The sequence below is a fragment of the Leuciscus leuciscus genome, assembly GCF_965113295.1.
Source record: "Leuciscus leuciscus genome assembly, chromosome: 16".
Classification (NCBI taxonomy): domain Eukaryota; kingdom Metazoa; phylum Chordata; class Actinopteri; order Cypriniformes; family Leuciscidae; genus Leuciscus; species Leuciscus leuciscus.
The window spans coordinates 38,953,515-38,971,231 of NC_138740.1; the positions used below are offsets into that span (position 1 = coordinate 38,953,515).

At 44.8% G+C, this 17,717-nt stretch overlaps 2 protein-coding genes and 1 long non-coding RNA gene across 7 annotated transcripts in view; 2 read left to right on the forward strand and 1 right to left on the reverse strand.

Moving 5' to 3' along the window:
• LOC309476989 (uncharacterized protein) overlaps positions 1 to 17,717 on the forward strand; it is a 423,389-nt gene that overhangs the window by 378,680 nt on the left and 26,992 nt on the right. The gene's annotated exons all lie outside the window — the stretch shown is intronic.
• LOC309476985 (uncharacterized protein) overlaps positions 1 to 17,717 on the forward strand; it is a 103,520-nt gene that overhangs the window by 37,452 nt on the left and 48,351 nt on the right. The gene's annotated exons all lie outside the window — the stretch shown is intronic.
• Positions 1,236 to 5,250, reverse strand: LOC309478561. Of its 5 annotated transcripts, XR_014199031.1 has the most exons (11): positions 4,764 to 5,250; positions 4,466 to 4,667; positions 3,990 to 4,076; positions 2,995 to 3,033; positions 2,780 to 2,840; positions 2,513 to 2,610; positions 2,354 to 2,423; positions 2,139 to 2,199; positions 1,896 to 1,987; positions 1,687 to 1,805; positions 1,236 to 1,579 (listed from the first exon to the last, which is right to left on the reverse strand). It is a non-coding gene; the product is annotated as an uncharacterized lncRNA (long non-coding RNA). The 5 variants fall into 5 exon arrangements; XR_014199032.1 differs by having other exon boundaries at positions 2,702 to 2,840; positions 4,466 to 5,248; XR_014199033.1 differs by having other exon boundaries at positions 2,302 to 2,423; positions 4,466 to 5,245.

The window sequence follows — 17,717 nt, forward strand, 5'->3', positions numbered from 1 at the left end:
CAGGACTGCACTTTACTGCTTTATTACAGGGGGTTTGATCTCAGCTTTAGTGTTAGCAGGAAAATCAAGTCTTACAACAGCAATACTGTTAAGAGTCACTTGTGTCGTTGTTGTTCTGATCCATGTTTTCTGTGTCCTAAAAGCAGCCCGACAACGGTTTCAAACTGATCAAACAGGCCTTTCAGTTCAGCAGAGCAAGCCCTGAACACGACCCTCACACACTCCTGTGCGAAACACTAGACTTAAAGGGGCTATATGCTTTTTTCTGAAATTTAAACTCGCGACTGACACCTGTGGCCAAAAAACAGAACTGCTCTTCCTTTCTGCTCGCTCTCGCAGCGCGCGCTCGTACGTGTACACTTCACAAGTCATCTGCTGCAAGGAGGTCAACATTATGTTTACTGAGGTAAGAATTATTTATCTGAAATTAGTGATCTGAAACGTTTAACATGAACGCGCTTGACGTCACATCCGCAGACAGCGCGGGAAAAATCCGACCCGACAGAAAATAGGAAAAATAGGATACAGGCTTATAGGTGCACCCACTGTGAGCGGACAAGGTGTCAGTATGCTCATCAGGAGATGTTTGAGTCATAAATGGTCAAATAAAAAGGCTATTGTTACGTTTATTTGGGGGAAAAAGATGCATATAGCCCCTTTAAATACAAACATGATTTGGCAAATTTAAAAGCCTTTTTAACTATAACGAGCACACATAAAGTAGCCGGTTGTCACGATCTTTCACTATAAGCACTGCATGAAAATTGGGATTTCCGACCCCGTAAACGGCCGTAAATCTCCCTAATTTTCGGCAGTTAACGACAATTTACAGCCTGTGAACGTCGCGTTCGTCTGTGCCGAATATTGTCGGAAACGAACCATGACGTATGCAGAGCGCTCGCGCCGGAGGTGTGAATGGCTCTAATTACCATATGAATAGCAGCTCCCCAGAGAAAGGCTTGAATTTCCTCACTCACTATTGGTTGAACCCACGTGGTTTAAACAAGAAAAATCACTCGTGATTGGTTGGCAGATCTGTTACTATTGGTCACCCTCGCTCATTATAAATTCAAAAAATTATAATATTCATATAAATAATAATATAAAAAAAAAATGTATATTCATAATATGCTATTCTGTGGTATATTCATGTCATTGTTAACCTATGGACTACACTATTATTACCATCAAGGACATGAATTTATAAAGGAAAGGAAATTTTGCCAGGGACATGCTGTTTATTCAAAGAAAGAGCTTTATTAGCACAAACACAAAACAATATACACCTATGTACAAAGCATAGATCATCTGCACACACAACAAATTGGAATCAGTGTCTGTTTTCATCTTCGGAGCTGTAGGTGACTAGCGGCGTTCTCTCTGAATTCGATCCACTTTGAAAACGTCTGTGGTGCGTTGCCCTGTATTTAGGAGTCGCCTCTAATCTCGACTGCAGCGTAGCACAGAGCTCTGTGAGCTCCTGGCTGGTGGTTGAACTTCATCGGACATCAGATCTATGGTGGCGCACTTCCAAATGCCCACGTCATCCTCACCTAGCACACCGTCTCGCTTCTAGCAGCTGTAAAAACAACCAATACAGACAATCAGTACTGTGATGCACTGTGTATGGACACAAAACATCTATTAATGCACGTGAAAAATAGTCACATTGACTAAAAATCGTACCCTCTTTCTTCTCGCTCGACTCCGAGCTGAACTCTTCACAGCTTCGGCCTGCAATGCCAGATCTGGTTGTTTGTACCTGAAGCTCCTGCGTACTGTCTCGTAGTACGTCTTACAGGCAGCTGGAAAACAATTAAATGAGAGTGATATGAATAAAAACAACGCAAGTTACAGTAAAATGAAACAAGGAGAAAATAGTAAAAGTTACTTACAATGTCGTCATGATCAGCGTCATGAAAATCTGGACTTGCAGACATAGCTCTGAGTAGAGGCAGTTATGCCCTCGTTATGAGGCGAGGTTACTCTATGGAAACAAAATGTATGATTAAGATCGTAAACTATAACGGATCTATTTTCTTATACAAGAGAATGAAAGCATATTCTTTGAATCTTACCTTTAAAATGTTTGTACGTTTTTATGAAAGTAAAAAAATAAAAGAAAGATTCTTTTTTACCTTGCTCCAGTTCGTAGCGCCCACAATTTGTCTCAGAGTTGTGAAGATGGCATACTGCTTCCTGTAAATTACAGGATTATTTACAATTATTAAACAAATAATAGCCATCACTCCCATGACCTCTTGCTTTATGATGAAATCATGAAAAACAGAATATTCTTACATTTCACAAGGCCTGACAAAATACAAAAGTGACCGATGAGATGAATACTTACTGGGTGTCAACATCTGGTTGTTTGTACCTGAAGCTCCTGCGTACTGTCTCGTAGTACGTCTTACAGGCAGCTGGAAAAACAATTAAATGAGTGATATGAATAAAAACAACGCAAGTCACAGTAAAATGAAACAAGAAGAAAATAGTAAAAGTTACTTACACACAATGTTGTCATGATCAGCGTCATGAAAATCTGGACTTGCAGACATAGCTCTGAGTAAATGTGAGGTTACGCCCTCGTTATGAGGCGAGGTTACTCTATGAAAACAAAATGTATGATTAAGATCGGTAACTATAACGGATCTATTTTCTTATACAAGAGAATGAAAGCATATTCTTTGAATCTTACCTTTAAAATGTTTGTAAGTTTTTATGAAAGTAAAAAAATAAAAGAATGTAAGATTCTTTTTTTTTTTTTTTTTTTTACCTTGCTCCAGTTCGTAGCGCCCACAATTTGTCTCAGAGTTGTGAAGATGGCATACTGCTTCCTGTAAATTACAGGATTATTTACAATTATTAAACAAATAATAGCCATCAATCCCATGACCTCTTGCTTTATGATGAAATCATGAAAAACAGAATATTCTTACATTTCACAAGGCCTGACAAAATACAAAAGTGACCGATGAGATGAATACTTACTGGGTGTCAACAGGTCTTTGCTCAGAGGTGCGCTAGCATCTTAAGGGCGAAAAAAACAAAGAATATTCAAAAATGTACAATTATTGAAATCAAACAAAAAGGTAAGAATTGCCACACTCTGCTCTTCTAAGCAAGACTGTCTGAAACATGTCATTAAGCCAATAAAATAAACTGTTACCAAACTTGATTCTCAAGCAGTAAGTAAAGACCAATTTATAGTTATGCGTCGACCTCCCGCTGTAGCTACAGAGTAGGCTGTGTACATAGCGTACCCTTTAGCACACCCTGACGGGCACCTCTCCCAAAATGTAACAATGCGTCAATTTTACGTGGACGGAAGCGCTGTGATTGGTCTAGAACGCCTCCCTCGGGTTTCACAGGCTTCTTTCTGCATGTGCAATTGTGCGTCAACAGGGACAACAATGCAGAAGTATAAATGAAACAGTGTAGCCTATAGCGTAGAGGCTTGGGCTTCGGTCTGACGCAAAAGTATAAATCAGCCTTAAAGGATTAGTTCACCTCAAAATGAACATTTCCTGATAATTTACTCACACTGAGTGACAAGATATCCATGTCTGTCTTTCCTCAGTGGAAAAGAAATTAAGTTTAAGGAAAACATTTCCATATTTTTAATGGCATATACTTTAATGGCAACCAAAGATCTCAATGTTCCAAGACGGTTCAAATGTCCGTCTCAATGCAGCTTCAGAGTCTCTACACAATCCCAGTCGAGAAATCAGGTTCTTATCTAGCAAAACCATCTGTCATTTTCTAAAATTATATACACATTTATGTATTTTTTAAACAATTGTTTGTCTTGTGCTAGTCTGCTGGCATTACAGACATTTGAACCTTCTTTGAACATTGGGATTGTTGGTTGCCATTAAAGTCCAATCTCTGTAGAAAAATACTGAAATGTTATTCCTCAAAACTAAATTTATTTTCCACTGAAAAAAGAAATAAAGGTTGGGGCAACAGATAAAGTGAATACTCACTGGAAATTTCCTTGCGCTGAAATCTGGCTGCACATTTCTCCGGGTCAGAGAAGGCTTCCACAAGACATTCAAAGTTTGACTTAGAGTCTGAAACACATGAGTCAGCCAGTAAGTACGGTCATGTTGCCTATACTAAATTAATAATGAAATACTGGAGTCATTACTACGATTAATTAAGAGTGAGAAGAACCTACTCATCTTGAATGGACCAAAAAAAGCGAATGTTTTAGTTTCATCTTTCCATAGAACGTTTGAAAAGTAACTGACACTACTGGACCTTCAAACGGGCAGAGGGACGACCAGACTTATGGAAAGATGAAACTAAAACATTCGCTTTTTTTGGTCCATTCAAGATGAGTAGGTTCTTCTCACTCTTAATCTTAATTAAGCGGCTTAAATAACTCTGACCAGCACTGTATATATTTAAAATAGATTATTCACAAGCAGTAAAAAACTAAGTTGTCATCAGTACTCACCAGTATTGTGCAACATGCTGGTGTCCTCAATGGGCTGCAGCTTCCTTCGTACATTATTGAAGGGGGTAACGTTATATCTTGACGCTTATACAGAGGTAATGTAAAATAAAATATATAAAGTTAAAGAATTTAATTTTTAAACTGCAATTATAAATTAAGAGAAAACGATTACCCCTGATATTCTCATCCGAATCCAATAATACTGCAAAATAAAAATCATTTGTATAAAATTTCAGGCCCAATTTGTATCAACCGATTTTATATTTCAAATGTATAAAATATCTGAAAATGAGAATACCATTTCTAACAGAACCCTCCGATTTTTTTTTTTTTTTTTTTTTTTTTTTTTTTTGTGTGCTTCCTCGTAACGTTAAGTTAACGTTAGATCTAATCACCTCATCGTCCTTCTCCTCTGCCTGGTAACGTTGTTACGTTAGGTGTCACATTCACGACGCACATTTATAAATTAGACAATTCACCTTTAAACCCACCTTGCATCATCTGTGAACCCCGTAGCAAGCTGCTATATGGACAAGCTAACTTAGTTAGCAAAGAGCTAAGTTAGCCAGTCAGACTCAGAACTCTATGCCATGCTGCTATCGGTTTACGTGCAGTTTAGTATCCCAAATTGACATATTCTCTCGTGTACAGCTAAAATAACATGGAAACTGAACATGAACCATGAGCAGCAAGCTAACTTTAAAAAAAAAAAAAAAAAAAAAAAAAAGCGCCAAAAGCTAACGAGAAGTTGTTTACACAGAGAGTGCGCGCGCTAGTGATGTTACATATGACACTGAAGCTTCGATGCGCGTATCACACAAGCGAAACAATTTCTAGTGAAGCCCCGTATCGGAGTGTGTATTGTTTTACTAGAGTCACGTGATCGATGACAAACGAAGCCTCACTTTCTCTCCAGTCACGTGCGCGTTTCGCTTTGGGTGTCAGAAGGCTCGAACTCCAGATCGTATTTAACGAGTCGTTGCCTCAGTCTGGTTGATGTGTTGTAGCCTACTTTGAAAGTTAAACAATATATTACATTTAAATAAGCAAAATACATTTTTCGCTACTTAGGCTATTATTTTTTGTTGTTGTGTCTTTTTGTTTTTGTAAAATATTTGCACTTTTTGGTGATTTTAGGTAATTTGGTGTTGGTATTGGGGTTTAGGGTGGGATTAGGGGAGAGGGGTGTTGGTGTTTGGTGGAGGGTTTGTATTTAGAGCAATGGCAACATCCAAAAATATAAAAATAATTAAAAACTTTATCAACCTTCTGTCATTCCTACAGTTGATTAAGCACTATCAGTAACAAGTGTCATAAGCACATTTAATAACAGATGATCCTATCAGACAATGTCCTTATTCATTGTGTGTGTGTGTGTGTGGAGAGAGAGAGAGAGAGAGAGAGAGAGAGAGAGAGAGAGAGAGAGAGAGAGAGAGAGAGAGAGAGAGAGAGAGAGAGAGAGAGAGAGAATATATATAGAGAGAGAGCCTACATTAGATCTTATTGAATCATATAAGCTCATTTTATATTTTAATTGTCACACTTTAATGGGTAAAATAATTTATTTAATGAACAAATCAAACACAAACATGAAAGGTTTTTATTTGTACACATAACATTGAAACTATGGAGTGTGTTGTGGTTGCTTCATCTGCCAGAGCTTCTAACACAGGCTTCTGGCTGCTTTATTTTAAATAACCACCAGATGGCGCTGTTCTCAGTGCTGTTCTCGACACTCTCGAAGCTTTGAATCTTTTCCCGGAACAGTCGGGGGAAAGCCTCAGTGATTCATGAGGCTTCATTTCCCCATCCCTAGCGCGCGCGCGACCGGCTCTCTCTCTCTCTGGTCGTTCTTTTAGTTAAAACATGCGCCCTGTCACAAACGCAGCCGTTCATCTACATTACTCACCGATCAAATAAGACTTTGGCAGGCGCTAAAACAAGTTCAATGCAGGAAAATTCATGCGTGAGTTTCGATTAGACTCGCACGGTAGCCAGGCAAATGGCGAGCTCAGCTGTTGTTGACGGTGTGTGTGCTTCAAGATTATGACGCAAGTGCTAAGATTCCGATTGGCCAAGAGAAAAAGTGCTAAGATTCCGATTGGCCCAGAGAAATGTAAATTATAAGATTTATCCAATAATGTTTCGCAATTCTAGCCTGCATGGCAGTTTGCTGTGAGAAACAATACAGAAAATACAGGAATATATAATTGTTTCTGTTTTGTTAGCTTAAGTTTCAGTGTGGATTGTTTGTGTAACCTTTAGACATTAATGAAGATAATTTAATATTTTGTCTAAATCATGCAGAAAACCATCTATCTTTGGATAAAAGTGTCTGACAAATGGATAAATGTAAAATAATATATATTGCCACTGTACACTGTAAGTCCAGATGTTCCTTCATGAACAACAGCCTTTTAAATTGGATTTTAATGTGGTTATTCAATTTGTCCCATTTTGTCTGTTTAATAATACTGCTATCACAAAAAGGGCAGTGAAAATTTCTGCAACATGTTGTGCATTGCTCCAAAAGTGGTAGCGCTATTCAAACTCCACTGGCTACCTGTCACATTCAGGATTGATTTAAAAATTTTACTATTTGTGTATAAAGCTCTTAACAAACCGACCCCCCAATATCTGTCCAATCTCCTCTGCCCGTACACTCCATCTCGTACTTTGAGATCCAGTGATCACTGTCTTCTTATCGTGCCCAGATCCAGACTTAAAAAACGAGGCGACTGCACTTTTGCGACTGCAGGCCCAAAACTTTGGAACAGTCTACCCCTCTATATCAGACTAGCTCCCTCAATTTCCATCTTCAAAACATCCTTGAAAACTTATTTATTTTCTCTTGCTTTTAATACCCCTTGACTATGATACAACTATTGCCTTGTTTTTTTTTTTTTTTTTTTTTTTTTTTTTTGTCGTGTTTCTGCCCTGCATTTTATCTATTGCCCTGTACAGCACTTTGGTCAGCCTTGGCTGTTTTTAATTGTGCGTTATAAATAAATATTGTATTGTATTGTATTTTTTTTTAGAATTAAGTTAATACCTTTTAGTCACCTGGGATAAAACTCCCCCTGCTACCCTCATTTGCATTTGTAAAGCTCACAGCAGTCTCATTTACATGTTAAAGCATTAGAGGGAGGGGGGTCACGGGGCAAGCAAGTCCCACGTCAATTTCCGACAATTTCCGACAGTTTGCAGTGTTGCCTGTAAATTGCCGTTTGCAGTCGTAAACCTGAACTTCCACGACAATCTACAGCGCCGGTAACTGTCGAAAATCCCACTTTTCATGCAGTGAAGTGCACCTCACAAAGAAGTGTACACACACACACACACACACACACTAATGTTTAGGTTTGTCACTTATACCACTTATACTTTATATATATACAAATATCCTGGCTCTTCCGAGTCTTTATAATGGCAGTGGATTGTAACCAACAGACTGAAGCTCAAAAGCGTGCATCCATCCATCATAAACGAGCTCTAAACGACTCCTGTGGGGTTAATAAAGGCCTTCTGAAGAAAAACCACGAGTCTGTGTAAGAACAATATTAATATTAATATTTAAAACTTTATAAAGTAAAATAACTTAGGTATACTTACACTATAAATCAGAAGTACAAGAGGGTAACAAACAATAATAATTCTGAAAACATTGAGTTTTGCTTTCTAAGTCATTGATTTGTTTCACACATAATAACTGGTTGTAGGTCATCAGGAAATGGCTGTTTTCTAAATGAAACACAAGAGCTGATTTGACTCGACTGACAGAACCTGAACGTGTTCGGTAGAGGATTGTCTGAAACTACATGTGATAAATATACACACCGCAGAAATGATGTGTTTCAGTGTTGGACAAATCAACGGTTGGGATTGTCCACATTTGACTCTCAAACATCAGTTGAAACAACAGCATTTTTAGAGTGTATTAACTATTGACTATGAACAGTGTTTATTATTACTACTTACAATATTTGAAATGTAAAAAAGTGCATTAGGTTATGTATGATTTTAATGACACATGTTAGCATTCAAATGTAGATTTTATTCATCAATCTGTTTAAATCATTCATAGATTTTTAAGAACTACATGATCATATGAATTGAAAGTTTAATGACATTTGTAAGCATAGTAATTAACATTAAATAATGATCTGTTAATGATCATGATAATCTAATGTTTAATAAGTTCATTAGTAAACATTAACAAGCACATTATGTCACATTTCTAGCCGTGTAAATATAGATTACAGTTTTTCGATAATCCGGTCACGTGATTATCACTTTCAGCGGAGATGCAAAGCTCTTGCCCACACACAATATAACAAACTGTGCAGTGTATTTCACAATAATTTTTTTACATTTTTTTATTTTTATTTTGACCGCATCAGTTAGCCTATTTTTGCTACTCATAGAAAGTGTTTGGCTTTTCTTTGCTTTACCCCGGACTTAAAGTAAAAAGATAGCAGACTAGTATAAAAATAAAAGTAGTATAAAAGTAGTAGTATAATTTAATTAAATGCATTTATGGTGAGTTTACTACATTTCATGTCAATCTGTGTTAATTGAGCACAAACCATGTGCTGTCACTGTAATCCAGCACAGCAGAAATATACGATCGCTGTAAATGCACTGCTAAAGCTCTAACCTAAACATGGGTACGGGGAAACACACACTACATATGGCAGAAAGAGTGTGTGTGTGAAACAGGCGTAAGTGTATTTGTGCCAGAAATGAGTCACTGCTTTGTACTTTACATTTCTCTGTACAGTCATTGCCTAGTTGTTCAGATATGTTGGTGTGTATGTTCTCTGTTTATTGTTCCTACTTTTTCAGATACATGTGTAGGCGATATGTTCATGTGTATGTTCTTTATGTCGTCTTGTTCTGTCGTCCTTGCTGGAGTTTTGATCTGTTATCTTGCTCTGTTATCCTTACTATCATTCATGTCCTTAATCAGAGTGCGAATTACCCCACCATAATTGGGGGGTACTGCTCCTTCACTTCTTCTATGATCATGGTCCACTACCATATCAATCCCCACCATGATCGCCAAGTGCAACATGTGCAACACACATACAAGGTCTAAACATGTGACAAACTGATAATCAGTAGGCTACAGAATATCTCATTGTTATTATATATCCAAAAGAGAACTGTTATGATCAACTCCCCAAAGTTAGATGTTAAGTGCACTGAAATACTATTCTAATCACTAGTAAAAGTAATACCTTTACAAGAAGCCTATTGCCTATTTCAGGGTTTTTCCTGGCTCAAAATGAGGCGGAGGTGGTAAAATCATAATAATGTATTTTAATAATAAGATAATTAAATGTGAATTTTTTTGTAGATCATCATATAGCCTAATGTGTTTCCCACATTTTTTTGTTGGTGGAGCTTGGTATCTCTAGGGGGGTCCGGGGGCATGCCCCCCCGTAAGAAAATTTTGTAGATTTTAAAGATAAATTCATTAATCTGGTGCACTTATAAATAAATAATCCACCCGCCAACCGCCCATATTTAGATATCTGCATCTGATCATCACATTACAATTATTCAAATTCTTAGTGTTAAGCATGATAATAGGGTAACATATCACACTGAAGAAGGCTGATTTAAAATGAACATTTATTTAAAATAAAAGTTCTTCTTTTGGCAAAATTACATTTCCTTAATAGCCTAAACAGAGGCTTTACTCCATTCAAGCTTAAATTGTCAATGTTTCATTACATCACTGTTTGAAAACACTCAGAATAATTTTTTGTACCTTTATAAAGGGCATTTTCCCCTAATTTTATTAAATGTGTGCTCCATCTTTCATTTCAAATTCTTAAATTTGATAAATATATTCAATTAAAATAATTAGACACTAGGCTGTTACCAATAAAATTAATTAATTTACATTGAAAAATTATAACTGTGTTAAATTTGATTATTTTAAATATTTTTGAATATACAAATAAGGAATGTTGAAAAGAATGATACTTTATGAAACTAGCGTTTTGTCATTCAACGTTGACACTTTGAAGTCGTTCTCTATCTCCGTTGCTTCTATAGCCACGGTGGTTAAAAATGGTACGGTCCACAATAGGGGTGTCTGAAATCGCTTTACATTAAAATGTTCCTACAGTGAACATAGGAGTTGACTTGTATTGTAACTGTAATTATATTTTTTCACAATATCAGAAAAATTATCTGACCCCCCCCAAAACTGATATTTCTGTCCCTTTGGGGGATTCGAACTATGTCCTTAATACCGTTACCTCACACAAAGCTGTCAAAATAAAAGCAAATTAGGTTTACAAGAAGCGTGGGTTTACAGAATAATTCCACTGATGTGAGAAGTTAATGAGAAGCAGGGGAATACCTCTAGCTCTAACAAGATGACAAAGCAAGATGACAGAACGACAGAACATATCAGATACAGGTACATAATAGCAGTGACTTATTTCTGAAGATACAAGTGCAGGTCATGAAGATCAGTGCAGGAACCGCTCGACCTCAGCGCTGCATTTGACATGTCGATCAACACACTTCTAGACCGGCTGGAGAACTGGGTCGGGCTCCTAATGCTTCAGCTCATGCTTAGAAGAGAGAGGTTTGTACGTGACTATTGGTGCAATTTTGTGTTTAAAAGACGTCTAATAGCCAAACAAACACGGCCCAGACTTCTAGGCTAAAACAAGGCAAAATATGGGCTGTAAGTGAAAATGTAACAGACGTCTAACATTAGCACAAGAATAGCACAGGCTATACAGATCAGATGTTCCCTGTCAGTGCGAGTCGTAGGGGAGAGCATGAAACACACCTGTTTAAATAGGCTACTTCCACACATGCCAGCATGCCGAAACGTACTCGGTTACTAACGTAACCTCGGTTCTCTCTAGAAGAGGGAACGAGTACTTGCGTAAGATATCTTACGCTAGGGGAAAACCTCTTTTCCTCGAGATATTGAAGCCAAAAATTATCCTTAATTTTGCAATAATGTAAAACGCATTGCAGCAGCATGCAGACATGGGCGAGACAGCTCGCGCGCCCATTGGCTGCTCTGCGGCAACTGCACCAGCCTATCGATAGAGGCTCCTCATGACGTCAGAACCAATGAGGGCGCTTCGCGCCCATTACGTCATGTCCCGCCGAAATCAGGTGGGGCCAGGGCTATAAATACGGCCCAGAGAGGCTGGTTTGGTCAGTTTTTCATCGCTGAAGCGAATCAGAACATGACGCATGCACAGCAAGATACGCAAGTACTCGTTCCCTCTTCTAGAGAGAACCGAGGTTCCCTTTCGTGGTCACTCCGAGTTACGTCGGATGACGACGATTGGGGTTTCGCCTAGAAGCCTATCACCTTCGAGTATATAAAACGAGCCAATGGCAATGAAATGCCATGGGTCTGCGGAATTTGCATAGCGTAACTCCGCCCGCCGCAGGGGGTATATAAGGAAGTACGCTGGCACAATGCAGATATGTTTTCGCTTCGGAGCCGAGAACTTCTCCACTCCTGCAAGCCAAATATTCTGAGTTAGTCTTCTCTTACCTTCGAGACGAGCGAACTCTCCGGTGTTGGTGTGACGGCGTTTTCAGCGAGTGCTCACTACCCTGCTGATCTTGTCAGTGATCTGACAGATAGTGTGTTTCTCCCTGTTCGCTTCAGCATCCGCGGAGTTTTTCCTCTCACAAAAAGAGCATTGCACGTCGCACGTCTTTTTAAAGATGCCTCGCCCGTGCACTTCTGGTTGCGGTGGCGAGATATTTTTCTCTGATGGGCACGATCGCTGCTTAACGTGTTTGGGCGTTGATCACGCTAAAGCAGCGTTCGTGGATGACTCATGTTCTCACTGCGGGAACATGACCATCTCTATGCTGCGGTCGAGACTCAATGAGCTCACTAGAGCGAGAGTCCCCCTACCCACACCCCGATCTACTGGTCCCGAGAGGGCTAGTACTTCGGCTGGTGGCCGGGGTGACCTGAGGGTGACTGTGTGGGACATACCGCCGACACGTCCACGGTCCACACACCCCTCTCCAGCATCAGCACCCGCGAGTGTCCAAACTGAGACCGCTGGTCCCTCTTCGGAGCCCCAGCGCGTCTCGTTTGGAGCTCCAGAGGAAGATACTATGTCCATCGCTGCATCACAAGGTGGGCGCGAGTCCTCGGGAAGTGAGGATTCGGCTGTGTTGCCGCCCTCGGGCGTGCCAGCATTGCCCGAGTCTGATCCCGAGCTGACCGCCATGCTTTCCCGGGCAGCCGCGGCCATTGGTATTGAGTGGTCCCCGCCACCTGATCCAGTGCGCTCGCGGCTGGATGATTGGTTTTTGGGAGCGGCCGCTGACACCCGTCGCCGCCCAACCCCAATACCATTCTTCCCGGAAGTGCATGAGGAAGTCACGCGGTCCTGGAAGGCTCCCATGTCTTCCCGTGATCGTTCGACGGCTTTCTCCGCCTTTCCTCCCCTCGATAGAGCTGATGCTTGTGGGTACACTGGGATTCCCACGGTTGAACGTTCTGTCGCGATGCAGCTGTGTCCGACAAGCGCTTCATCACGTGGTGATCCTAAGCACCCGTCCAAAGCCTGTAGATTCTCGTCTACCATGGTGGCGAAATCTTACAGAGCGGCGGGACAGGCAGCTGCCTCTTTGCATGCCATGGCCATCTTACAGGTCTACCAGGCCAAGATGCTTCGTGACATGCACGAGGGTAGGACAGACCCAGGGCTCTTTGATGAGCTGCGCGCCGCCACCGACCTCGCTCTCCGGGCGACGAAGGTGACCGCGCGCTCCCTGGGTTTGGTGATGTCCACAGCTGTGGTCCAGGAGAGACATCTCTGGCTGAACCTGGCTGATATGCGTGAGCCCGAGCGGACTCGTCTGCTTGACGCTCCCATATCCCAGGCCGGCCTTTTCGGCGGTGCAGTCGAGGACTTTGCCCAACAGTTCTCGACTGCTCAGAAGCAGACTGAGGCGATTAAGCACATTCTGCCCCGACGCTCTGCTGCTCAGCCGTCGGTGCAGAATCCTCAGCCTGCTCGCCGCCGAGGGCGCCCTCCCGCGGCTCCCGCCCCTCCCGCACGGCCCCAGCAGCAGCCTTCATCTGGGCCGCGTCGTGGAGGAAGCCGTAGGAAGGCGCCACAGCCCTCTCCAGCCCCGCAGCCCGCTAAACGCCAGGCTAAGCGGCGCTCCTGAGACGGGCAGCTCAGGATTGGCTTTCTTTTCGCTACAGGAGGTGGTAGCAGGGCCACTCCTTCCCCCGGTGGAGGGCCGGGGGAGAATCTTTTGTTCTCCACTCCCCGCTGCTCGTCTCACGACGGGCAGCACCCTAATGTGGTTAAAGAAAGAATCGAAATCCCCAATCCTGAGCCTACAGACCCAGAGGGCCGCAGTGCGCGCCACCCTCGGGTCCCGCCACTGCCGCCCTCCTCTGTCCCAGAGGTCTGGGATGACAGCACGCGCCGCCCACGGGCCACGCTCCTCTCATCCCCCTCTGTCGCCAGACCCCTGCCAGAGCACGCCCCCGTGGGACGCGCGCCCTCCCCTGGCCTCCTCTGGCAGGACGCGGTTAATGACCGTGCCCCCGCACAGGGCCGCGATGCCACCCTCGCCGGTGCCGGTCATTCCGCCTCGCTGCCCCACCGACGGTACGTCTGTGGTTCGTATGACCCCGCTGGTGCACTTTCTGGAGGCCTGGCTAGAGCTTCCCAGACTGTCCCGCTGGGTCGCGAGAACCATCAGGCTCGGCTACGCGATTCAGTTCGCGCGATCTCCTCCCCGCTTCAGCGGAGTCCGCTTCACTATGGTCGGTGGCAATGCCCCTGTCATGAGAGCGGAGGTCGTCACCCTGCTGGCGAAGGGTGCGATCGAGATTGTCCCTCCAGCCGAAATGAAGTCCGGCTTCTACAGCCCTTACTTCATTGTACCCAAGAAGTCCGGTGGGTTACGGCCAATCCTCGACCTGCGCGTCTTGAACCGCTCCCTTCACAGGCTGCCGTTCAAGATGCTAACGGCCAAACACATCCTCCAGTGTGTGCGGCCGCAGGATTGGTTTGCAGCGATCGACCTGAAGGACGCCTACTTCCATGTCTCCATTTTACCTCGACACAGACCGTTTCTACGGTTTGCTTTCGAGGGGCAGGCATACCAGTACGCGGTTCTCCCTTTCGGGCTAGCCCTGTCTCCTCGCGTCTTTACGAAGGTCGTCGAGGCAGCCCTTGTTCCCCTTCGGGAACACGGGGTTCGCATCCTGAACTATCTCGACGACTGGCTTATCCTAGCTCACTCTCGAGACCAGGTTTGCGAACACAGGGACCTAGTGCTCCGGCACCTAGTCCGTCTGGGCCTTCGGGTCAACTGGGAGAAGAGCAAACTCTGCCCCGTGCAGAGGATCTCTTTTCTCGGTATGGAGATCGACTCGGTCGCCATGTGCGCGCAGCTTACGAGCGAGCGCGCGCAGTCACTGCTGACTTGTCTTCGTCAATTCGAGGACAAGAGTGCGGTTCCACTGAAACTTTTTCAGAGGCTCCTGGGGCATATGGCATCCGCAGCCGCAGTAACGCCGCTGGGATTGCTTCATATGAGACCGCTTCAGCTTTGGCTTCGCGATCGAGTCCCGAGGTGGGCATGGCAACACGGCACGCTCCGAGTCCCAGTGACTCCAGCCTGCCGTCAGACCTTCACCCCGTGGGCGAACCTCAATTTTCTACGGGCCGGAGTGCCCTTAGAACGAGTTTCCCGGCATGTTGTTGTGTCAACAGATGCCTCCAACACGGGCTGGGGCGCCATGTGCAATGGTCATGCTGCCGCGGGCTTCTGGACAGGACCCCAGCGCCTTTGGCATGTCAATTGCCTCGAGTTGCTGGCTGTACGTCTCGCCCTGCACCGCTTCCATGCGCTGCTCAGGGGCCAGCACGTACTAGTCCGATCAGACAATACCGCAACAGTAGCGTACATCAACCACCAGGGTGGTCTACGCTCCCGCCGTATGTCGCAACTCGCTCGCCACCTCCTCATATGGAGTCAGAAGCATCTGAGGTCGCTTCGAGCCATTTATATCCCGGGACACCTGAACCAGGCGGCCGACGAGCTGTCTCGAGTTCGGCCTCTCGCAGGAGAATGGCGACTCCATCCCCAGACGGCCCAGCTGATTTGGGGTCAGTTCGGCGACGCACAGGTAGACCTGTTTGCCTCCCACGACTCGTCCCATTGCGACCTGTTTTACTCCCTGACCGAGGGCACGCTCGGCACGGATGCACTGGCGCACAGCTGGCCGCGGGGCCTACGCAAGTATGCGTTTCCCCCAGTGAGCCTTCTTGCGCAGACCTTGCGCAAGATCAGGGAGGACGAGGAGCAGGTCATTTTGGTTGCCCCGTATTGGCCCAACCGGACCTGGTTCTCCGAACTAGTACTCCTCGCGACAGCACCTCCCTGGCCAATTCCTCTGAGGAAGGACCTCCTTTCTCAGGGACGGGGCACCTTATGGCACCCTCGTCCCGATCTTTGGAACCTCCACGTGTGGCTCCTGGACGGGACGAGGCAGGTTTGAGTACCCTACCACCTGCGGTGGTGGCTACCATCACTTCCGCTAGAGCATCGTCCACGAGACATGCCTATGCGTTGAAGTGGAACCTCTTCGTCAACTGGTGTTCTTCTAAACATCAAGAACCCACGAAATGCCCGATCAGTGTCGTGCTTTCCTTCCTGCAAGAAGGGTTGGAGCGAAGGCTGTCTCCCTCCACCCTGAAAGTGTATGTTGCCGCCATTGCCGCACATCACGAAGCAGTTGATGGTAAGTCTCTGGGAAGGCACGACCTGATCGTCAGGTTCCTGAGGGGAGCGAGGAGACTAAATCCTCCTCGTCCTCCCTTCGTACCCTCTTGGGACCTCTCAGTGGTTCTAACTGCCCTGCAGAGTGCTCCATTTGAGCCTTTACAGTCAGTGGAGCTTAAGTTCCTGTCTATGAAGACAGCGCTCCTGGTTGCATTGGCCTCCATCAAGAGGGTAGGGGACCTGCAGGCATTTTCGGTTGACGAAGCGTGCCTGGAATTCGGGCCGGCTAACTCTCACGTGATCCTGAGACCCCGGCTTGGATACGTGCCCAAGGTTCCTACCACACCCTTTCGAGACCAGGTAGTGAACCTGCAAGCGCTGCCCTTGGAGGAGGCAGACCCAGCCTTGGCACTGCTCTGTCCAGTACGCGCCCTCCGTGCTTACGTGGACAGAACGCGGTGTTTCAGGACCTCAGACCAGCTCTTTGTCTGTCATGGTGGGAAGCTGAAGGGAAAGGCTCTCTCAAAGCAAAGGTTATCCCACTGGATAGTGGATACCATTGCTTTGGCATACCAGCAGCAAGGTCGTCCGTGCCCCCTTGGTGTGAAAGCCCACTCCACACGTAGTGTGGCTTCCTCTTGGGCTCTAGCGCATGGCGCCTCGCTAACAGACATTTGTAGAGCTGCAGGCTGGGCGACACCCAACACATTCGCGAGATTCTATAATCTCCGAGTAGAGCCAGTTTCTTCTCATGTACTCGCTTCAACCAGCCGGTGCTAGATTCTGCTCAGGTGTCTTCGCTTGCTCGCCATTCCTCTCCACGGACGGGATACGTGCGATATTTCTCTCAGGTGAGTCTGATAAGCTCTGAGTTTCCTCCAGCACTGGTTACGTCAACGCCTGAGTTATGCCAATCTGCCATAACGCAGCTTTTGCGCTTGACTAGGTGCCTCCATGTGCATGGTTCCCCTCTGGGCGACCCCCACATGTGTATTCCACTGTAAGTCTCCTTGTGAGCGTGTGTCTTTCCCTTGGCAAGCCACCTTGCCACCCCTGGGGTTTAAAATTCCACCTGCGGCTGGACACCCCAGTGATTTTCCATATGCAGCCCTCTGGGTCATATGTGTATTCTAAGTCCCCCCCATCAATGGCTGGGCATTATTGCATATTTCTCTCTGGAGATATGCTTCCCAGTGTACCTTGGTATCCCTGTGTTAAGTAGGACTCCTTCGTTCGTGCTAGTCTCACAACAGGGAGCTCAGACTCACGCAGGGCACTGGTAGACAGCCGAGGTGGCGTGATTAGACTGGAACCCCAATCGTCGTCATCCGACGTAACTCGGAGTGACCACGAAAGGGAACGTCTCGGTTACGGATGTAACCCTCGTTCCCTGAGTGGGAACGGAGACGTTACGTCTTCCTGCCACTTCCGCTGTACCGCTGAAAAACGCCTGGGGCTTGTCTCGGCTCCTCAGCGAAGACAT